This window comes from Trichosurus vulpecula, chromosome 1, assembly GCF_011100635.1.
Source record: "Trichosurus vulpecula isolate mTriVul1 chromosome 1, mTriVul1.pri, whole genome shotgun sequence".
Taxonomy (NCBI): Eukaryota; Metazoa; Chordata; class Mammalia; order Diprotodontia; family Phalangeridae; genus Trichosurus; species Trichosurus vulpecula.
Genome location: NC_050573.1, coordinates 229,683,871 through 229,708,565, shown reverse-complemented (window position 1 = coordinate 229,708,565; position 24,695 = coordinate 229,683,871). Strand labels below are relative to the sequence as shown.

At 37.5% G+C, this 24,695-nt stretch overlaps 1 protein-coding gene across 1 annotated transcript in view; it reads left to right on the top strand.

Moving 5' to 3' along the window:
• The window catches only part of ANKRD12 (ankyrin repeat domain 12), a 207,261-nt gene that overhangs the window by 17,462 nt on the left and 165,104 nt on the right, over positions 1-24,695 (top strand). The window contains exon 2 of the mRNA XM_036735930.1: positions 14,214-14,307. The gene's annotated coding sequence lies outside the window, so the exon portion shown is untranslated. The remainder of the gene's footprint in view (positions 1-14,213; positions 14,308-24,695) is intronic.

The following is a 24,695-nucleotide window of genomic DNA, read 5'->3' as shown; positions in this document are numbered from 1 at the left end:
GACCCTGGGGATGCCATTTAAACTTTCCATGCTCTCAGATTTACAGCACAGTAAGTTGCAGAATTGTTGATCCTTGTTGGTAGAGGATGTCTGCTCAAGAGTATCCTACATCAGTGAAATTATAAATTTGGTTAAAAATACCATGATACTGTGTTGGTGGAGTTGTGAACTGATCCAACCATTCTGGAGAGCAATTTGGAACTTTACTTAAAGGGCTATAAAACTGTGCATATCTCATTTCCCGTTTTTGAGGCATCCAGTTCCCTGGTTTTTGTTTTTGTTTTTTTTTTTTAACCCTGAAATACATTCTTCCTTTCAGGGTAGGAACTCTGGAAGGATAAGGGATTGTCTTACCTGAACTTTGCACAGGTTAAGAGCTTAACAGGTATTTATTCAGTTGGGAAAAAAAGATTTTTCAAGTAGACTTTCTATGATAAGCTTCTTAAATTCATAGTCATGAGAGATGAATTCTTTTAATAAATAGGTAAAATTACCTTAGTTACAGTTAGCCATTGTTCGAATGAGGTAGCATAGTACATTTGAAAGAGTGCTGAATTTGGAGTCCAGAAGTCAAATACCAGCTCTGCTACTTACTGTGTGACTTTGAGAATCTAAAACTCTCTGGGTTTCGCCTTCTTAATCCATAAAATGAAGAGATTGGACTAGATGACCTATAAGTTTCCTTCATGTTCTAAGTCTATAATTTGTCACCATGAGTCCAACTGAGTATCAGTAGAACATAGAAGAACTGTTGTTCTAAGAGTCCTTGTTTTATGTAATGTTTTTAAACTATAGGCAAATACAAAAAGTGAGAATATCAGAACCACAAGAATCGGAATTGGAAGGAACTGGTTTCCCTGAAGTCCCCACTCAAATCCCTCCTCTAAGATTTTCCTGAGCAACCACTTCTCACACCCCCATCCCTACATTCCCTCAGCTGCTAGTGCTTTCTCTCTGAAATTACTTCCCATTTAACCATTGATGTCTATTTGAATGTATACATACACATACACATATTTTATGTGACTAGCTGTTTATATATTGTCTCCCTCATTAGTGTTTGAACTCTTTGAGGGTTGGGACTATTTTTGCCTATCTTTGTATCCTCAATACTTAGCACAATGCCTGGCACAGAGTAAGCACTAAATAAGCACTTACTCTTTTTTTTTCCATTCATTTGTTCATTTATCAACTCCTTTCTGTGCAAGAATTGCCTTGATAACATCCTTGACAAATGGTTATCAATTCAGCCTTTGGCTTGAAGATTTCCTCTGAAAATAGTAACCCGCTGACTTTTGAAGCAGTTTTTTTTTTTGGTAGCTATAATTGGCAGGAAGTTTCTCCTAATGTCAAGCCTAAATTTTCACCCCCCAGAGTCAGGCCAAAAAAGGATAATTTTTCTTTCACATGACGGCCCTTCAAGTAATTAGAGACAGCCGCCAATATACTCTCTATTTTCTCTAGACTAAATGTCACCAATTCCTTCAACCAATCTAGATATGGCATGGACTTTTAACCATCCTGCTTTCCCTCCTTTGGACTCTCTTCATTTTATTAATCTCTTTTCTGAACTGTGGCTTCCAGAAAAGAACAAAATTCTCTCTCTGTGGTCTGACCAGGACAGACTTCTGCTGTAAGGACTAACATGTTCTTAGATTTGAGTGCTTTGCCTCTCTAAATGCAGCCTAAAATCATATTAGCTTTTTTGTATTTGCTGTATTGTAGTATTGATTTTGTCCTTGGTTCCTCAAACTGGGTTGGTTTTTTAAAGACATTGCCTGCTGTGTTACAGGTAAAAGATGATAATAAAAGAATTAAATAAACAGAAGTATTATTTCATACATGAAAAGATTTTCCAGACTACTTAATATTTCTTAGAATAATTAGGAATTAATTCCAATTTTTACTTAATTCTTTAAAAATTTACTAATTTTTACTAAACTTTACTTTAAGAAAAATCATTTAAGTATACTAGAATATTGCACAAACTACTCACATTTTCGTCCTTTTGGCAGACCTGAACCAATGCTTATTTAAGCTAGTTATCTTTGTTTTGTTGGCATCTAGGCAGCCCAGTAGATAGATAACCTAGAATCAGGAATACCTGAGTTCAAGTTTTACTCCAGACACTTAGTAGCTGTAACCCTGGGCAAGTCACTTAAGCTGTGTCTCAGTTTTTTTTTTTTAACTTTAAAATGGGAATAATAGTAGCACCTACCTCACAGGATTGTTGTGAGGATTGGATGAGATAATATTTGTAAAATACTTAGCACAGTGCCTAGCACATACTAGACTCTTTAATAATTGTTTACTCCCTTCTGTTCTCTTCCCTTTTGGTCTGTGGCTACTTAACCAGGCACAGATATTGGTATGGGGAAAGGATAGTAACTATAAAGGGCTAAGGAAAAAAGGCATTGCCCTTACAATGTAAGAAAATCAACTCCCTATTTCATCTTCATATATGAAGGTCAAAGACCTGAAGGAAAAAAAAAGACAATTATTGTAGACATTTCATTTGTAATTAAAGTTCTGCCTTGCTCTAGTATGCTATGAAGTCAACTATAAAAGTTGCCATGTTTTTGTAAGGTAAAAGTCTGATGACAGAAGTTTTTGTAGAAAAATCCTTGAAGCTTTTTTAAAAAAAATTTTAATTCAACATACTCTCATAATTTAGGAAGCTAAAGGAACACAACTTCACAAAATCATATGATTTCAGAGTTGGAAGGGACCTGCCCTTGCCCAAGGCACACATTCAGTATATGTTAGAGTTAGGACTTGAACCATTTTTTATTTCCCCTTAGGCCATCTCTATTTCCATTATACCATACTTTATATTAATTAAAAGTACTACAGAGAAAGATTTTAAACCAGATTTTCTCTTCTGATACAGTTACTAAATTGATCAAAAGAATATCATTAGGAAATATTAATATAGGTGTAGATGTGTAGTATGCTTGGATTTCAGCTAGGGATTTGATAGTCTTATATTATCTTCTCTGACAAGATAGAAAATGTGGGCCGTAGGATAGCATACAGTTAAAAGGATCTGGAACTGGTCAAACGATCAGATACAAGTAATGATTAATGAATCTGTCAACATAGAGCCATTTTGTTTTTTGTTTCTTTCATGGGTTGCCATGACCCATGAAGAATTCAAGCAGTCCACTGATGAAGACCTTCTCTGTACTCAGAAACTCTTCTTAGTATAGTACTTGATCCTTAGATGCAGTTTATTGCCCAGACCAAAAAATAATCATACAAGAGAAGCAGTATAAAGGACATCAGCAGAGAGATGTATAACCAAAAAAGGAAGTGGGCTGATCATGTATCAGTACTGAAGAACAAACAATGGACTGTCCATTTTAACAACAATGTGGCTTGCAGCTGCTATAGGGGTGTAAGACCCAACAAGACTGATGAGGTCAGGGAACCATGTGTTTTAGGGGTGCTCGACACCCCAAAATACCAACACACCGGGTCCTGCTCGAATGAATTGGACTCAAGCCTTCTCATAGATTTACCATGATGGGTAGTCTTAAGAAATCTCACCATTTGTGACACTTGTTTTCACAAGCGGGCTAGATTCAATCTGAGGTAGATTGAATCTGAGCACCTTCATGGAGGCAAGATGAAATTTATATACAGAGAGATTGTGGGAGGGATTTAGGGTGGTCCAGGGGTTATGGCAGGAGGGGTTTAGGGAGGGCCTTGAGGAGGAGTCTGAGGAGGAGCTTGATGGCACTGGGGTGAGGTCAGACTCCAGGAACCAAAAGAATGGGATTAAAGGTGGGAAGTAGCTGAAGGTTACCTGGAGATAAAACAGACAGTGGAGAGCTAGGCTAGTTTGAAGGTAACAGATTTGGGCTTAGACATTTTGAAAGGATCAAGGTTGGAAATTGCTAGGGTCTTGACCAGCAAGTTGCCCTATCTCAGTACGCAATGACGAGGCGGGAGCAATGATGGTTATAACTCCGATTTATCAGAAGCCATTATCCATATTTATAGGTTTTTGCACTACATAAGCAGAAGCAGGTGTTCAAGGGGTAAGGGGATGAGAGCATGGGAAGATCGATATCTGGTGGGAAGAATCTGGATTGTTGTAAACTATGTTGCCTACAAACGTATGAGAAAACTAGGGCTGTGGTAAGGTGGTTTCCATAGAGTATGGGAACAGAACAGGGGGTGCTATTCTACAGTGACAGGGAAGGCTGGGAACAGGATACAAACTGGTATCAGACTGTATGAGCTATGTGAGGCACGGGGCAGGATGCCCTTGTAAAGTATCCAAGAAGTTCCCATTAATTAAAGCATGTTTGTGTTAGGCACTGGTTCAAGAGCATTAGGTAGTGGCCAACTGTGTTCCTCCTACTGGGCTTGTGAGTCCTTGGTGGATGGACTCTGCCTGCATGAGAAAGGATGGCTATCAGAGCAAGTGGGGTGCTGTTAGAGGGGCTGATAGGGACGGAAGTCTTTCCTCCAGGCGCCTACCATTCCAACTCCTACTAAGCCTGTCTGGTATTACCCAGGAAATAGGCCAAGTGCTAGGGTCCGAGCAGCCCCGGGTCGGCACTAACTCCCTACAGGAAATCAGCCAGACAATGGAGTGCTAGGCTAGGTTAAGAGTAACCTAGAGATTTTGGTCTAGCAATAATGAAAGGCTTATGGCCTCAGGCAAAAGCCTCATCAAGTGGGAAGATTCAAGGAGAATTCAAGGGGGCTCCCACAGTCGAAACCCCATTAAGACCAGCAACAAGAGCTACCAGCGCAAATTCTTTGATCTGCTTTTCTAAGGATAGCAACTTTAAGGGGTTAACAATCTTAGTTTAATTAAACATACGTATATCATTCACTTAGTGCAGGAGGAAAAGCCAGTACCCTGAACTTCAGAGCAAATACAAATAGAAATTACAAACAGAAAATATCAACAGATCAAATAATACAATTCAAATAGACAGGCTTTGTCTGATCAAGACATCACATACATAGTTACCGAAAAGAGAAGCACCAACATCTGGGTTTTCTTCAAAGCTGGGGAGCTCCAGTAGCTACCCAGAGCCTTCACATCAACACTCTTCCAGTGATTGAGAGCCCCAGACAAAACGCTAACTTCTGAGTTTATGTACCCTTCTTAGGGCCCCGAAGGCTTCATACCTAATCAGCAAAAGGGTGTGGGCCTGGGGCTTTGCACCTAGTGAGACTAATCAAAGACACTTGATTACTTTAGTATTCTAAAAGAGAAGATAGTAAAAAAAAGTCCCACCCTAATTGCTGTAATATCCATGTATCCCATTAGTATCCATACTCAATAAATAGGTTTTGATCCACAGATTTAAATATATAGATTTGTCCCTAAGATGTTAAGTAAACCCCTGTAGAGGATTTATGAGAGAGCTTGATAAAGGGTCACATAGTATGAGAACACAGATGGGTTATAGTCTGTACTCCTGGAGGGAATATCCACATTGATGGGGTTACTTTCATTTAAGTACTAAAGTAAACCTGAAGTGATGTTAGTGGTGAAGATGTGCCCCAGGGAGTATGTCTTAGGTGCTTTTCTCCTCAACATTTTTTATCTATGACATGAATGAGGAGGCATAGATAGCATGGGTACCTCTTTTGTGCATTATGCAAACCTGGGAGTGATATAGGCAACAGAATCAAGATCTAGAAAGATCTTACCACGTTAGAGTACTGACTCAAATTTAATACAACAACATTTTAAAAAATTTTACCAATTTTTAAAAAATTAATGTATTTTTAGTTTTCAGCATTCACTTCCATAAGCTTTTGAGTTTTAAATTTTCTGCCCCTCTCTCCTTCCCAGATGGTGTGCAATCTGATATAAACTCTACATGTATATTCATATTAAACATATTTTAACATTATTCATGTTATAAAGAAGAATTATAACCAATGAGAGGAACCACAAGAGTGAAGAAATGAAACAACAACAAAAAAAGAGAGAGAAAATAGAATGCTTCAATCTGCATTCAGACTCCATAGTTCTTTCTCTGGATGTGGACAGCATCCATCATGAGTCTTTTGGAGTTGTCTTCGATCCTTGCATTGCTGAGAAGAGCCAAGTCTATGAACTTGTTGTAACAATTCGGCTAGTAGCTGTTGTGGGAGGGCGAAAGACCAACATAAGCCCAACAACAAGAACACTGCCAGCACAGGTTCTTTTGATCTGCTTTACCAAGGAAAGCAACGTTAAGGGGTTAACAATCTTATTTCAATGCAACATACAAATATCATTCACTTAGTTCAGGGGGAAAAGCCAGCACGCTGAACTTCAGAGCAAATACAAACGAATTACAAATACACATTATAAACAGACCAAATACAATTCATAGTTACCAAGAAACCATCAAAATCTGGGTAAGCCGGGAGGCTCTTAGAGCAGCTGCCCAGAGTCCTGTGCCAACACTCCTCCAGGAGTGAGAGCCTCTAGCAAATAGCTCTGTTCTCTCTTTTTATACACTCTTTAGCCATCATCAAACATCATCTGAGTGACCAGAACTTAGGCTCTTACTAATGGCTCTGGTCTTAGCAACTCCCCTTAGGGCCCTGGGGGCTTCCCTGCCTCTCTCAAACTAGGGAATAGTTTGCTAACCAGCCTGGGGCTTTGTACCTAGTAGTAAAAGGGTGTGGACCTGGGGTTTAGCACCTAATAAGACTCAATCAAAGAGACTTAATTAATTTATCATTCCAAAACAGTGAGAAAGTCCCACCTTAGTTACCAATGCATAAAGTCGTGACTGCTACTATGTACAATGTTCTCCTGGTTCTGCTCACTTTACTCAGCATCAGTTCATATAAGTATTTCCAGGTTTTTCTGAAGTCTACCTGCCCATCATTTCTTATAGAACAGTAGTAGTCCATTACATTTATATACCACAGCTTGTTCAGCCATTCCCCAATTGATGTACATCCTCTCAATTCCCAATTCTTGGCCTCCACAAAAAGAGCTGCTCTAAATATTTTACATTTGGGTCCTTTACCCATTTTTATGATCCCTTTGGGATACAGACCTAGGAGTGGTATTGCTAGATATGATGTGGGTATGCACAGTTTTATAGCCCTTTAGGTATAGTTCCAAATTGCTCTCCAGAATGGTTGGATCAGTTCACAACTCCACCAGCAATGCATTAGTGTTCCAATTTTCCCACATCTTCTCCAACATTTATCATTTTCCTGTTTTGCTGTGTTAGCCAATCTGATAGGTGTGATGTGGTACTTCAGAGTTGTTTTGATTTGCATTTCTCTAATCAATAGTGATTTATAGCATTTTTTCGTATGATCATATATAGTTTTAGTTTCTTCATCTGAAAACTGCCTGTTCATATCCTTTGACCATTTATCAATTGGGGAATGACTTGTATTCTTATAAATTTGACTCAGTTCTCTCTATATATTTAGAAATGTAGCCTTTAACTGAGACACTGGTTATAAAAATTGTTTCCCAGCTTTGTGCTTCCCTTGTAATCTTGGTTGCATTGGCTTGGTGCAAAAATTTTTCAATTTAATGTAATCAAAATCATCTGTTTTGCATTTCATAATGCAATAAAAATTTTAAAAGATAAGGAAGAGGTAAAAAAAACCAGACCCTGTTTACTGGCCTGGAAGCAGAGCAGAATACCATAGGTATTCCTAGATTACAACATAGACATTTAAACAAAACCTTCATCCAATCCTCGTGGATAAAGTAGGAAAGTGTGGGCTAGAAAAGACATTTTAGTTAGGGTAGGGGTTCTTTAAATTTTTTGTACCATGAAACTATTTTGTAGTCTGTTGAAGGCTATGAACCCTTCCTCAGAAAAAAATAATAGGTATACAAAGGAAACTAATTATATAGAAGTAAAGATGTGATTTTTGTTTCTCATCCAGGTTCATGGACCCCTTGAAATATTTCCATGGTTGCCAGTATACCTCAGGTTAAGAATGCCCAAGTTAGGGGGGATTTGAAATTATTTAACTAGACCCAAAGGTGGCGATTAATGTTTTAATGTCAATTTGAATAGAGAGTTTCTAATGGAGTCCCTCTCATGGATTTTTCCTTGATGTTGTTCTTAACAACATTTTAACGAATGATTTGTGTAAAAGCACAGGTAATATACTTGTCACATTTGAAGATGATACAGATCTGGGAGGGACAACTAACACATTGATTAGAAGTATCAGTATCCAAAAAAAAATGAAATTTAATAGAGATTACCTATTGCTGTTAGAAAAAGTGTTAGCCTCCTTTCTTTTGTGCTTTTAAAACTTAATTCCCTTGATATTCTTGACATTTTGTTCTTCCAAATGAATTTTGTTATTTTTTTCCCAATTTTTTTGATATGGCACTGAATATGTAAATTAATGTAAATAGTATTGTCATTTTTATCATATTGGCTCAGCATATCCATGAACAATTAATATTTCTCCACTTACTTAGTTGTTTTTATTTTCATAATGAGTATTTTGTAATTCTGCTCATATAATTTCTGTTGTTCTGGCAAGTGGACTCCCTATCCACCATTTTATGCTATCTATAATTATTTTAAATGGAATTTCTCTTTCTCTTTCTTCCTGCCAGATTTTGTTGGTAATAATACAGAAATGCTGATGATTTGTGTGGATTTGTGTTCTGCAGTTTTGCTAAAGTTGATCTTTTTTTCAGTTCTTTAGTTGATGCTATAGGGTTCTCTAAATAAACCATCATATCTGCAGAAAGTGATCATTTTGTTTCTTCTTTGCCTCTCATTTCTTCAATTTCTTTTTCTTGTCTTATTGATACAGCTAGCATTTCTAGCACTATATTGAATAGTAATGGTTGATATTGGACATTTTTGCTTTAACCCCCTTTCTCCCTTCTACACTCCCCCTCTCCCCATCTTACATTGGAAAGGGCTCTAGCTTATCTCCATTGTATATAACACTGGCTCTTGGATTTAGATAGAAAGCTGTTTATTCCTGTGGTTTGTTTTTTTTTTCCTTTTAACAAGGAATGGGTGTTGTATCTTGTCAAAAAGCTTTTTCAACTTTGCTATAATCATATGATTTTTGTTAGTTTTATTATTAATACCGTCCATTATGTTTACAGTTTTTCTAATAGCAGTTCTGGTAATAGTGTTTAAAAATCTTTGTGGTGTGATGCCGAAATTTTATTTGCTTGCTATTGGTTTATTTAAACTTTTTTGCATCAATATTCATTAGGGTGATTGGTCTATAGTTTTTATTTTTTTTCCCCCTCTATTTTTACTCTTCCTGGTTTAGGTATCAAAATCATATTTGTATTATAAAAGGAATTTAGGAGGACTTCTTTTCTCATTTTTTCCAACAATTTATCTGTTATTAGAATTAATTGTTATTTAAATATTTGGTAGAATTTGCTCATGAGTTCACTTATGACTTTTTTGATTTCGTTTTCCTAAGATAGTTATTTAACTAGGTGTTTGTGTTCTGTTAAGCTGAGCAATTTATAGTTTTATAAATATTCATCCCTTTAATTTCGATTGCCATTTTAATTGGCATATAGTTTGGCAAAATTGCTTTCTTTTGTTTCTTTATTGACTGTGAATTCTCCTTTTTTCATTTTCGATATTGACAGGTTGGTTTTTTTCTTTTTTTTTCACTTTTAAATCAAGTTAGCTAATGGCTTATCTACTCTTTGTGCCCCCTTGCCCCTCAGCAGCCCCTGGTTTTACTTATTCAATTTTGTTTTTTTTTTTGCTTTCAGTTTTGTTAATCTGCTTTCATTTTCAGGATTTCTGTTTTGGTGTTTATTGCGGTTTTTAATTCGTTGATTTTTCTAGTTTTTAAGTAGCATGTCCCTTTTAGTTGATTTGCTCTTCCCCCTTTATTGAAGAAATTGCTTAGAGATGCATATTTTCCATTAAGTACTGCTTTGGCCACATCCCCACAATTTTTTTTTAATCATTATTTATTTATTTAATATTTTTAGTTTTCAGCATTAATTGTCACAAGGGTTTGAATTACAAATTTTCTCCCCATTTCTACCCTCCCCCCAACTCCAACATGGCATATATTCTGATTGCCCTGTTCCGCAGTCAACCCTCCCTTCTGTCACCCTGCCCCAATCCCCTTTTCCCTTACTTTCTTGTAGGGCAAGATAGATGTCTGTGCCCCATTGCCTATATATCTTATTTCCTAGTTGCATGCAAACACTTTTTTTTTGAACGTCTGCTTTTAAAACTTTTAGTTCCAAATTTTCTCCCCTCTTCGTTCCCCACCCACCCACCCTAAGAAGGCAAGCAATTCAACATAGGCCACATGTGTAACATTATACAAAAGCCTTCCACAATACTCATGTTGTGAAAGACTAACTGTATTTTGCCTCCTTCCTATCCTATCCCAACTTTATCCAATTTTCTTCCTTGACCCTGTCCCTTTTCAAAAGTGTTTGCTTTTGATTACCTCCTCCCCCATCTGCCCTCCCTTCTAGCATCCCTCCTTTTTTATCTTCTTCCTCCTTCTTTCCTGTGGGGTAAGATACCCAATTGAGTGTGTATGGTATTCCGTCCTCAGGTCAAATCTGATGTCTGCAAGATTCACTCGTTCTCCCTCACCTTCCCCCTCTTCCCTCCCAACAGAACTGCTTTTTCTTGCCACTTTTATGTGAGATAATTTACCCCATTCTATCTCTCCCTTTCTCCCTCTCTCAATATATTCCTTTCTCATCCCTTAATTTGATTTTATTTTTTTAGATATCATCCCTTCATATTCAACTCACCCTGTACCCTCTGTCTATATATATGTATATTCCCTTCAACTACCCTAATACTGAGAAAGGTCTCATGGATTACACATATCATCTTTCCATCTAGGAATGTAAATAAAATAGTTCAACTTTAGTAAGTCCCTTATGATTTCTCTTTCTTGTTTACCTTTTCATGCTTCTCTTGATTCTTGTGTTTGAAAGTCAAATTTTCTATTTTCTATTTTTCTATTTACTACTGTGACCAGAGTCTTTTCACTGAGAAAACTTGGAAGTCCTCTATTTTATTGAAAGTCCATATTTGCCTTGGAGCATTATACTCAGTTTTGCTGGGTAGGTGATTCTTGGTTTTAATCCTAGCTCCTTTGACCTCCTGAATATTATATTCCAAGCCCTTTGATCCCTTAATGTAGAAGCTGCTAGATCTTGTGTTATCATGACTGTGTTTCCACAGTACTCAAATTGTTTGTTTCTGGCTGCTTGCAATGTTTTCTCCTTGACCTGGGAACTCTGGAATTTGGCTACAATATTCCTTGGAGTTTTCTTTTTAGGATCTTTTTCAAGAGGCTATCAGTGTATTCTTTCAATTTCTGTTTTACCCTCTGATTCTAGACTATCAGGGCAGTTTTCCTTGATAATTTTTTGAAAGATGATGTTTAGGCTCTTTTTTTGATTATGGCTTTCAGGTAGTCCAATAATTTTTAAATTATCTCTCCTGGATCCATTCACCAGGTCAGTGGTCTTTCCAATGAGATATTTCACATTGTCTTCTATTTTTTTCATTCTTTTGATTTTATTTTATAATACCTTGATTTCTCATCAAGTCACTAACTTCCACTTGCTCCATTCGAATTTTCAAGGTAGTATTTTCTTCAGTGGTCTTTTGGACCTCCTTTTCCATTCTGCCTTTCAAGGAATTCTTCTCATTGGCTTTTTGGAGCTTTTTTGACATTTGGGTTAGTCTATTTTTTTAAGGTGTTGTTTTCTTCAGTATTTTTGGGGGGTCTCCTTTAGGAAGTTGTTGACTTGTTTTTCATGGTTTTCTTGCATCACTCTCATTTCTCTTCCAAATTTTTCCTCTCCTTCTCTAACTTGGCTTTCCAAATCCGTTTTGAGCTCTTCCACGGCCTGAGACGAGTTCATGTTTTTCTTGGAGGCTTTTGATGTAGGCTCTTTGACTTTGTTGACTTCTTCTGGCTGTATGTTTTGGTCTTCTTTGTCACCAAAGAAAGATTCCAAAGTCTGAGACTGAATCTGAGTGCATTTTCGCTGCCTGGCCATGTTCCCAGCCAACTACTTGACCCTTGGGGGTATGACTGCTTGTAGAGTAGAGAGTACTTTGTCCCAAGCTTAAGGGGTTGCGCTGTTGTTTTCAGAGCTATTTCTACACAGCAAGCTGTGCCACACCAGTGCTCCTCCTCCCCCAAGGACCACCAACCTGGACCTGACTCAGCTCTTAAGCAGGCTCTGCACTCCTGCTCTGATCCACCACTTAACTTCTCCCACCAGGTGGCTCTGGGGCCTGAAGTAACTGCAGCTGTAGTTGTGTAGCTGCACCACCTCTGCTGCTCCCGGGACAGTGGCCAAACAAGAACTCCTTTCACTCTGTCCCCCGCAGTTTTTCCCACTAACCCTTCTCTGTTGTCTTTGGTGTTTGTGGGTTGAGAAGTGTGAAAACTGCCACAGCTCACTGAATCAGGGCACTAGGGCCTGTTCCACCAGGCTCCTGGTCTGGTTGGTCCAGGCGCAGCCCACGCTGAACTCTGCTCCGCTCCACTCCCAGCCCCATGCGATAGACCTTACCCAGCAACCATCCAGGCTGTCCTGGGCTGGAGCCCTGCTTCTCTCTGCTATTCTGTGGGTTCTGCAGCTCTAGAATTTGTTCAGAGCCATTTTTTATAGGTTTTTGGAGGGACTTGGCGGTGAGTTCATGCTAGTCCCTGCTTTCCAGCCGCCACCTACATACATCCCCACAATTTTGATACATTGTCTCTTGTTATCAGCATCTTTAATGAAATTATTTTTAATATTATTTGTTCTTTGATGCACCCATTCTTTAGGATTAAATTATTTAGTTGCCATTTAACTTTTAATCTTTGCATTGTAGTTAGAAAAATGATTCATTTGCTTCTACATATGTTTGTGAAATTTGATGCCCTAAATACAGTTAGTTTTTGTGAAGGCACCATGCACAGCTGAGAAACAAATATGCTCATTTTTATTTCTATTCAATATTTTCCAGAGGTCTGTCATATTTAGCTTTTCTAAAATTCTATTCAAGTCCTTCATTTTTTTTTTTTGGTTAGTTATCTAGGTCTGAGAGGAGATAAATTGAGGTTCCCCATGATTATAGTTTTACTCTGTATTTCTCCCTATAACTCACTTAACTTTTCCTTTAAGAATTTAGATATATACTCATCATGTCATAATAAACGATATTTTGATTTTTAAAAATTTTCTATGTAAAATCCTCTAATACCTTTTCTTATCTTACTGTGATGGCTAGTTAAATCTAAAACCATGTTAAATAAAAAGGGTTAGACTGTGCATTCTTATCTTTGTTACCTATTCTTAGTAGAAATGCTTCTAATTCTTCTCCATTTCGTATTGTGTTGGCTCTTAATGCAGTTTTAATTTTGTTCAGGAAAAGTCTCTCCTCACCTATTCCTTTTAGGATTTTATTACTGTGGAATTTGTAAAAGACTTTTAAAAGATCTATTGATTTGTTATCTACATATTTTATGATGTTGATAGTTTGATCTTGATATTTGTATAATATGTATTTAGGGACAGCTAGGTGGCACAGTGTATAGAGTGCTATACCTGGAGTCAGGAAGACGAGTTCAAATCCAGCCTCAAACACACCCTGGGGAAGTCACTTAAACTCTGTCTGCCTCAGTTTCCTCAACTGTAAAAGAGGATAATGCTAGCACCCCTCCCAAATGAGATAATAATTATAAAATGCTTAGCACAGTGCCTGGCACTTAATGAGCTCTACATAAATGTTAGCTCTCATTTTGATTTTTATCATGTGATTGCAGAGAACTATAAGCAATCTTAAAGTTCAGTAGTAAGGACAAGATTTAATTATTGTACATTAATGTAATCAAATTCTTTAATACAATTAATACGGGAAGGTATAAGGAAAACAAATCTGGAAAGTAAGAAATAATGAAAAATGAAAGAAAATTGTACTAGAAGAATGGTGTATATATCAACGGCCGATGAGGAAAAAGTAAATGAGAATAAAAATATGAAAGAGCACTGATGGGAACTTGGAGAAAATGATTAAAATAGCATTATGATGCATTTAAAATTAAAAACTCATTAACTAATATAAATAGCTACTAAGCAGGATTAGTTGTGATTTTCGGTGCTACATTTTTAATGAAACATTTTAAAAAGAAAAAAATTATTGCTATTGTTATAATTTCTGTTTTATTTTGTTTTTACTTTATCATTGTATTCATAGTATTTTACTTTTCCTTTTTAGATATTTCTGTACTGATTTGACCAGTGCTAAACAAACTAAGGAATTAAGTCTGGTTACAACCAACTGATATTTACTACTGTGACCCTGCTTTTAGGTAATTGTTTTTGTCATTTTTTGTGTGTTTGCCTGATTGTTGAGATAAGAATAAAGTGTGAAGATTTCCAAATAACCATGCAAAAAGTGTTTCTAGTTGTATTACTTAACAGAATGCTTTTGTTAATGCCTCATTCTCATTTGGTGCTGCTAAAAACCAATGGAGAGAAATTGGAACATTGAGGGTGACTTATGAATAGTCAGAGAATTCTGTTTAGCCTCGCAGCCCATCATGATTATCTCCATTTCTGATTGGTCATTCTGAGAAAAGTAAGAATAAAAGTTGAAAGCCTGTTAATGTTCGCTGCTGTATTACACGACACAGGCACATTTACTGCATTATATGCTATTTCTTTTTTTTATTATTTTAAGTTTAATTTATTTAATATATTTAGTTTTCATCATTGATTTTTCACAAGAGTTTGAATTACAAATTTTCCTCCCCATTTCTACCCTTCCCCCCACTCCAAAATGGTGTACATTCTGGTTGCCCTGTTCCGCAGTCAGCCCTCCCTTCTGTCACCCCACTCCCCTCCCATCTCCCTTTCCCTTCCTTTCTTGTAGGGCAAGATAAATTTCTATGCGCCATTGCCTATATATCTTATTTTCTAGTTATGTGCAAAAACTTTTTTTTTTGTTTTTGAAAATCTGTTTTTAAAACTTTGAGTTCCAAATTCTCTCCCCTCCTCCCTTCCCACCCACCCTCCCTAAGAAGTCAAGCAATTCAACATAGGCCACATGCATATCGTTATGTATAACCCTTCCACAATACTCATGTTGTGAAAGACTAACTATATTTTGCCTCCTTCCTATCCTATCCCAACTTTATCCAATTTTCTCCCTTGACCCTGTCCCTTTTCAAAAGTGTTCGTTTTTGATTACCTCCTCCCCCTATCTGCCCTCCCTTCTATCATCCCCCCTTTTTTATCTTCTTCCTCCTTCTTTCCTGTGGTGTAAGATACCCAATTGAGTGTGTATGGTATTCCCTCCTCAGGTCAAATCTGATGAGAGCAAGATTCACTCATTCCCCCTCACCTGCCTTCTCTTCTCTTCCTACAGAACCACTTTTTCTTGCCACTTTTGTGCGAGATAATTTACCCCATTCTATCTCTCCCTTTCTCCCTCTCTCATATATTCCTCTCTCATGCTTTAATTTGATTTTATTTCTTTTATATATCATCCCTTCATCTTCAACTCACCCTGTGCCCTCTCTCTCTCTCTCTCTCTCTCTCTCTCTCTCTCTCTCTCTCTCTCTCTCTCTGTGTGTATATATATATATATATATACACACACACATACATATATACATACATACACACATACACATACACACACACATATATATATATATATGTGTGTATATGCATATTCCCTTCAGCTACCCTAATACTGAGGTCTCATGAATCATACACATCATCTTTCCATGTAGGAATGTAAACAAAACAGTTCAACTTTAGTAAGTCCCTTGCGATTTCTTTTCCTTGTTGTTTTTCTTGATTACCTTTTCATGCTTCTCTTGATTTTTGTGTTTGAAAGTCAAATTTTCTATTGAGCTCTGGTCTTTTCACTGAGAAAGCTTGAAAGTCCTCTGTTTTATTGAAAGTCCGTATTTTGCCTTGGAGCATGATACTCAGTTTTGCTGGGTAGGTGATTCTTGGTTTGAATCCCAGCTCCATTGACCTCCAGAATATCGTATTCCAAGCCCTTCGATCTCTTAATGTAGAAGCTGCCAGATCTTGGGTCATTCTGATTGGGTTTCCACAATACTCCAATTGTTTCTTTCTGGCTGCTTGCAGTATTTTCTCCTTGATCTGGGAGCTCTGGAATTTGGCGACAATATTCCTAGGAGATTTCTTTTTGGGATCTGTTTGAGGACGTGATCTGTGGATTCTTTCAATTTCTATTTTACCCTCTGATTCTAGAATATCTGGGCAGTTCTCCTTGATAATTTCTTGAAAGATGATATCTAGGCTCTTTTTTTGATCATGGCTTTCAGGTAGTCCAATAATTTTTAAATTATCTCTCCTGGATCTATTTTCCAGGTCAGTGGTTTTTCCAAGGAGATATTTCACATTGTCTTCCATTTTTTCATTCCTTTGGTTCTGTTTTATAATATCCTGATTTCTCATAAAGTCACTAGCTTCCACTTGCTCCAATCTAATTTTTAAAGTAGTATTTTCTTCAGTGGTCTTTTGGACCTCCTTTTGCATTTGGCTAATTCTGTCTTTGAAGGCATTCTTCTCCTCATTGGCTTTTTGGAGCTCTTTTGACATTTGAGTTAGTCTATTTTTTAAGGTGTTGTTTTCTTCAGTATATTTTTCAGTATTCTTTGGGGTCTCCTTTAGCAAGTCATTGACTTGTTTTTCATGGTTTTCTCGCATCCTTCTCATTTCTCTTCCCAATTTTTCCTCTACTTCTCTAACTTGCTTTTCCAAATCTTTTTGAGCTCTTCCATGGCCTGAGACCAGTTCATGTTTTTCTTGGAGGCTTTTGTTGTAGGCTCTTTGACTTTGTTGACTTCTTCTGGCTGTATGTTTTTGTCTTCTTTGTCACCAAAGTAAGAATCCAAAGTCTGAGACTGAATCTGGGTGTGTTTTCGCTGCCTGGCCATGTTTCCAGCCAGTTTACTTGACCCTTGAGTTTTTCAGCAGGGTATGACTGCTTGTAGAGTAAAGAGTACTCTGTTCCAAGCTTGGGGGATTGCGCTGTTGATTTCAGAGCTATTATAGCCAGCTCTGCCACACCAGTGCTCCTCCTCCCCCAAGAACCTCCAACCTGGACTGGACTCAGATCTTCAGCAGGCTCTGCACTTGTGCTCTGATCTGCCACTTAATTCCTCCCACCAGGTGGGCCTGGGGCTGGAAGCAACTGCTGCCGTAGTTCTATAGCTGCCCCACCTCCACTTCCCCCCGGGGTGGTGGCTGAACCAGGAACTCTATCCCCCTGTCCCCAGCAGCTTTTCCCACTAACCTTCTCTGTTGTCTTTGTTGTTTGTGGGTTGAGAAGTCTGGTAACTGCTGCAGCTCACTGATTCAGGGAGCTAGGGCCTGCTCCGCCGGGCTCCTGGTCTGGTTGGTCCACGTGGCCCACGCTGGGCTCTGCTCCCCTCTGCTCCGCTCCTAGTCCATGTGCAAAAGACCTCACCCAGCAACCATCCAGGCTGTCCTTGGCTGGAGCCCTGCTTCCCTTTGCTATTTTTTGGGTTCTGCAGTTCTAGAATTGGCTCAGAGCCATTTTTTATAGGTTTTTGGAGGGACTTGGCGGTGAGTTCATGCTAGTCCCTGCTTTCCAGCTGCCATCTTGGCTCCGCCCCCCTATATGCTATTTCTAAGATCCACAAAGGTGGATTTCATAAAGCTTTTACCTCTGGAGTTTGGGGCGTAACTATACTTAGTCATAGATTAAGGTACAAATTAACCTTGCTTAATAACATGCTAATTGTGGGGTAAGACTAATGTCTCTGCCTCTGTTTTATGTAGTAAGGCTTCTGACTTCTTTCTAGTCATTCAAACTTTAGAGCCCAGAGTTATCTATATTGAGAAAAAAGAATAATCTATCTGTCATTAAGCATTTACTGTGTTCTAAACACTCTTCTAAGTCCTAAGGATAGAGAGGAAAAAAACCCAAAAAGTTCTTGCCCTTGTGGAGCTTATATTCTCATGGGAGCAGCAACACATAAGTAAATCTAAAAGTAATTACAAGATAAATACTGAGTAGATAGCACTAGCAGCCAGAAGGAACTCCTGTAGGAGGTGGCCCTTGAACTGTTGTTTTTTTTTTTTAATTTATTTATTTTAATTTTCAACCTTCACTTTTGTAAGATTGTGAGTTCTAAATTTTCCCTCTCCCTTTTTTCTCCCCTCCCCAAGACAGCTTGCAATCTGATATAAGTTATGTACATGTACAATCATATTAAACATTTCCACATTAGTCATGTTGTAAAAGAAGAATCAGAACAATAGGGAAAAACCATGAGAAAGAAGGAAAAAAGAGAGAGAGAAAATTGCATGCTTCGATCTGCATTCAAACTCCATAGTTCTTTCTTTGGATGTGTATACCATTTTCCGTCATGAATCGTTTGGAATTGTCTTAGATCATTGTATTGCTGAGAAGAGCTAAGTCTATCAAAATTGGTTATCGCACAATGTTGCTGTTACAGTGTACAGCGTTGAACTGAGTCTTAAAGGATGCCAGGGCCCTTAAGACTCTAAAGTGAATAGAAGGCATTCCAGGAATGGAGGGCCATGGTGCAAAATACATTGAGAACAGAGATAAGAGATTGTGTGATAGGAACAGCAAGTATACATGGAAGGGAGTAACGTATAAAAGAACACTGGAAATATGTTTAGGAAAGGGCCATATTGTAAAGAGCTTTAAATAACAAATAGGCCATTTGATTTGAAGTCTCTCTTTTCCCTTTCTCTTCATCTCAGAACCTCTTGACATCATCTCCCACTCTCTCCTCCTTTCCCTCAGTCTTTGACAGGGAGGTGGCCCTTCTTGCCAATACCAGCTCCTGTACAAGTACCCTTGATCCCATCTGCTTCTTTCTCCATTGGGCCTTCAAAAATGCCCAACTGTCCTCAAACTTTAAAAAGTCTTTACTAGACTTTGCTATCCCTTTAAAACATCATCCTCTAGCCTGGAAAATCACAGTAGCCTCTGTATTTGTCTTCTCCCTTCAAGTATCACCCCATTCAAATCCATCCTTCACACTACTGCCGAAATGTTTTTCTTTAAGCACAGATCCAACCATGTCATTCCCTTATTCAATAAGCTCCTGTGTGGTTTCTCATTCTCTGTAGCATGAAGTATAAATTCATCTGTTTAACTTTAAAAGCCCTTCACAACCTTGCCCAGCTTGTCTTTCCAGTCTCATACATTATTTTTGCTCCTGCACAATTCTGTCCAGCCAAATTGGCATTCTCTTTTTATGTCACATACTACACATCACCTGTTGCTGTACTTTCGAACCAACTTTTTCCCACGCTTTTCTTCTTTACCTCATGAAATGCCTGTATTCAAGGCACAATTTGAGCATCATCTTCTATATGAAACCTTTCCTATTTCCTTCAGCTAATAGGAACTCTATTAAAATTACCTTGAATTTAATAACCTTGTATTTGTATTTATTATTATTTTTAATTTATTCTGTACATATTTACATGTATGCTTATTGTCTCCCCAGTTTAAGTATATACTCCTAGCAAGTGGATATTGCTTTATTCATTGTATTTGTTTCTCTACCACTCAGCACAGTGGCTGGCACAGAATAGGGACCTAATAAATGCTTGTTGATTGAAGCCAAACAGAAATTTATATTTGATCCTAGAGGTTATAGAAAACTATTGGCATTTGAGTAGTAGGTGACATGACATTGTCAGAAAATTAGTTTGGCAGTTTTGTAGAAAGTTGATGGAAGTGGGGAGAGACTTGAGGCAGAGAATCTATTTAAAAGGTTTTTGTAATATTTCAGCTGAGAATAGATGAGGGACTGAATTAGGATGGTGGCTGTATGAATGAAGATAAAGGATCAAATGTAAAAGATGCAGAGAGAAAAATCATAAGGTTTAATATCTGAATGGATATGTGGAGTGAGAGAGAGGAGTCAAGAATGATACTAAAGTTGTAAAGCAGGATGACTGGACATGTGAATGTGCCCTCCCCAGTAATGGGGAAGTTTAAAAGTGGAGTATTTGTGGTGAAAGATAATGTTATGTTTTAGACATGTTGAGTTTGAGGTAAAGCAGAGAGAACATATCCTATGATGTAGGACACCATTCACTAGTGGTGTTTTTGGTGCCTTACTTGCTTCACCCTGCCTCTGATTATCTGTTTGCCTCCTTTTTCTCTTGGGTGATGATCTTATATCTTTATGTTTCTTCCCTTTTTCTGAACCTTTTCGTAGTCGTCACTCTGACGTCTAGTCACTTTACTCTTCCCTGATTCATCGCTCCCTATACAGACTTCACTTTCCTCCCTTTACAGTTTTGATCCCGTTATACAGGGTATCCCTAAAGTCAGGACACATAGGCAATAATGCGCATTTTGTAATATTTGGAATATTAGCAGACCTTAGGTCCCTTGGCTTCTTTTTCTGGGGTATGCTAAAGGAGAAGGTGTACTCAATGAAAATCACGGATGCAGCACACGATTGAACACATAGTAAATGTGCTAAAATTGATGGCAATGTAGTTGCATTGAGTTCACATAAAGCGCATCAACCTTTGCATCACAAATGATGGAAATCATATTGAAGATGTTATTTGTTAATATTCCAATTAAAATGTTGAACATTTCATTCATTTCATTTCTTGGAAATAGGCATTTTTGCCTATGTGTCCAGACTTTAGGAACACCCTGTATTTAATCAGTTCAACTATAATATTGTCCTCTTGAATCCTTTATGTTATTTCCACTCACCTCTTGCCAGATCCCAATCCTAAGTGACAACTATTATCTGTCTTCTCAACACTTAATTGAATTCTTCTGTACAACAGTGGTGGAAATCACAGGACCATGTGGATTAGATTCACTACAAGTATATCATCTGATTTCAACTGAACTCTTTGCTGCATGGCAGTTCTTTTATCCTTCCCTAATTTCTTCTCTGTTCTCCCCAAAATATATCTTCTAAGTGTTCTCTTCTCTACACACTTGTCCTCTGACCCCCCACCTCACCAAGACACTACATGTCAAGAGATTTCTTCCCTTTTTTACATTTCAAAACCCCTCAGTATCATGTCTTATTCTGGCCTTCTTTGCCCCAGTAGTCCTTATCTTTACCAGAGCCAAACCATCTAACTGTGCCCCTGGTTCCATTTCCTTCTGTCTAATAAAAACTTCCTCTTTCAATCAACCTCAATCTTTTTCCTTATTTTCAGTCTCTATTGGCACTGTTTTTGGTGCCTACAGACATATCTGGGTCTTTCCTTTTCTTCAAAAACTGTCAAAATAATCTTCCTAAAGTACAAGTGTATGAATGTCTCTGTACTGTTCAAGAATCTTTAGTGTTACCTTTTGCCTTTTAGAAGAAAATTCATACTCCTAAGCATGGCATTTCAGGTCATTCGAATTGGGTTCTACTTTCCTTTTCATATCTGTGTCCCATTGCTCTCCTTCACAGACTGAGGTCTGCCCATAGTGATGACCTACTTGGTTTTCTCAAACTCAGCATTCCATTCCCTGGTGCCTGAAATTATTCCCTCCTCATATCTGCCTCTTAGAATAACCTAAGCTCCTTGAGGTCAAAACTATTTTTCAATTTTCCTTTTTATCCCTAGCACCTAGAACAGTACCCTTGAACACAGCAGATACTAAATATTTGTTTGGGTTGTCTCAGTGCTATCTATTTACTTTTCTTTGTCTTTGTAGCTTCTGTGGACTCTGCTTTTCTGCCTAGGGCTGTTACTCACTTGGTCCTCATTATATTTACCCTTCCATTTCTAGACCTATGATATCTGAGGTGCACATCCACTAATCTCAGCTTAGTAAGACTCCTGTTTCATGCCTTTCCTGCCCTGATTTGTCCTTCTCATCCAGACCCCCAAGATGAGACTCATTGTGGCATCACATCTGGGTATTTCTCATCAGTTTATATATGATATTTTGGATTGCAGAAAGAGTTAAATTCTTCAGAAAGTTCTAATGAATTTAGAATGTTAAGTCTAATGTCTAGCCTGCAGACATTTTTTGATCTATCATAGTTTAAAAGACATTAACACTTTTGACGTTAGCATGTAAATAAAAAACCATATAATAAGAGGATGAATAATTAGTCTCTAGGGCCTTTTCCAGATCTAATTTATTTTTATTAAATTATATTAAATGCCTGGGATTATGATATAGTTGATATGACTGACTGATTGTTTAAATCTCAAGTATCAGAACACCTAAAGAAAATGAAGCATTGTTTAATGCGAGTAGGATGCCAGAAAAACTATTATAGATAAAATATTTGCTTTCTTTTTTAATCAAAAAAATTTACCAGTACTCCTTAAAAAAAAAAGTCACTGTTGTACATCCCTCCAAGAGAATCTTCCCTTTTAACAAAGTATAGTTGAGCAAAACAAATGAACACATTGGCCATATCTGACAACTGTGCCTCCTTTCCTATGAATAGGTCACCATATCTCTTTAGAGAGGAGAAAGTGATTCTTTAGAAACATTCTTCTAGAGCAGAGGTAGGCAAACTATGGCTCAGGTGCCAAATCTGGCCAGCTGCCTCTTTTTGTACTCTATGAACTGGGAATTGTTTTTACATTTTAAAATACAAACTGTATTTTAAAATATAAAAACAATTCTTAGCTCAGACCATACAAAAACACTTGGGCCATATTTGGTCCAAAAGCAATAGTTTGCCAACTTCTGTTCTAGAACCATGTATTGACCGTGGTTCTATAGGTTTGAGAATTATTTTTCTTTACATTATTTTGGTCATTATGTAAGTTATTTTCTTGGTTTTGCTGGTTTTTCTCTATGTCAACTTATGCAATCCTCAAGTTTCCTGTGTTCTTCATTTTGATAATTTTCTAATAATAATTATAATATTCCTGTACTTCAGTATTTATGTTGCTATACCATTATTTGTTCAGCCACTCCCCAATCAGTGGGCAGCTACTTTGCTTCTAGTTCTTTGCACTATAAAAAGGACTGCTATAAATAATTTTCTAGATACTCCCTCCCCTCTGTTATTAACCTTCTTGCAATATATGCCTACTACTGATATCACTGGGTTGAAGGGTATAACTTGTTCATTCACTTTTCTAGAATAGTTCCGGGAATTAAAAAAAAAATACTGTAAGATATACAGTGTTAAATTTAATAATTTTACTGACAAACCTCTAATTCTGCAAGTGATCAGGAGAAAAACCTTTGAATGTCTAGTAAAGGAAATTTGAATTATACAGGACTATTCTGAACCTGCCAGAAACCACAGGAAGGAATGAAATAATGTGTTCCAAAGAGCATAGGAATTCAAAATGCCATCTAAGGTAACGTACCTTCTAAACCTGAGCTAACTATTCTTGGAAGAGATGAATGTTCAATAAAACAAGAGGTGCTCAAGGTATTCCCACAAAGAAAACTAGACTTGAACAAATTATTTACTTTTCAAACACCCTGGACAACTAATATACAGGAAACATAAACAGATATAGTAACCGGTGAAGGAGAAATAGACTTGAAATAATATGGACTAAGCCTAACCACATCCCATCTAGTAGAGAGAATCTGTTTTTTGTGAGACTAAATGCTAGAATGGGAGACAACATAAAAGGGGAAAGGAGAGGCAAAAAATAGAGGAGAATAATTAAGGAAAAGTAACGCCTGTAGTCCTTCAAGAAGCAGCAGATCTACAGAAAAATGGGTGAGGAAGCAAAGTGAGGGATTGAAATGGTGGAAAGAAAGGGAAAAATCTTATTTCATTGATGGGAGGGGGTCCCTCTGACAAATGCTCCCATAGTAGAAAGAAACTCCATATGGACATGGAGACCTTACTATGGGTAATCTGCAGGTATTTGGTGCTTAGAACGACCACATATCTTGGTTCAGGAGAAGGAGAATCAGCTAATGGGGGCAACTGACACCTAGAAGAGTGGGAGGGCACAGACTCAGAAAAGAGATTTTTCTGGCAGATGGGGGTGGGGGTATTTTCATGGGGAAGACCAGGAGTATTAATTAACTGTCAGCTAGGTGACACAGTGGATATCTGGCATCTGGAAGAGCTCAGTTAAAATGCAGCCTCAGACACTTACTAGCTGTGTGACCCTGGGCATATCACTTGCCCTCTGTTTGCTTCAATTTTCTTCTCGGTAAAATGGGGATAATAATAGCACCTTCTTCTCAAGGTTGTTTTGAAAATTAAATGAGATAATAATTGTACAGTGCCTGGCACATAGTAAGCATTCAGAAATGTTGGTTATTATTATTAAGCTACATAATCAGTGACATAGGAAAATGTCTCTGGGACAGTAATTCACTGACAATAATTCTGTTTTATTACCTGCAAGAACTGGTATTTCTAGGAGTAAGGAACAATAGAAAAAGGAGAGAGGGTATGGGTCAAGGCATATAACATGCTATTTAGAAGAGGGAACCCAAAATAAGTACCTTAGAAGTTTTAATTCAATTGGGCATATAGGGACTAAAGAAAAAAATAAGTAAAAGTTTCATGGATCAAAGAATAAAAGTCTAGGATAGATAGAAAAGGAAGTGAAATAATGAAGAGAATGAGGGGAAAAAATCCTTTTCAGAAAAAAGCGCAGAAAGTGAAATTCTTGAAATTGACAAAACAAGAATGGAAGTAGAGTCAAGGTGATTAACTTAACTAAGAGGAAAAAAAAGAGGAAAAAATAACTAGATAAAAGGAAGAAAGAAAAAAGAACAGTT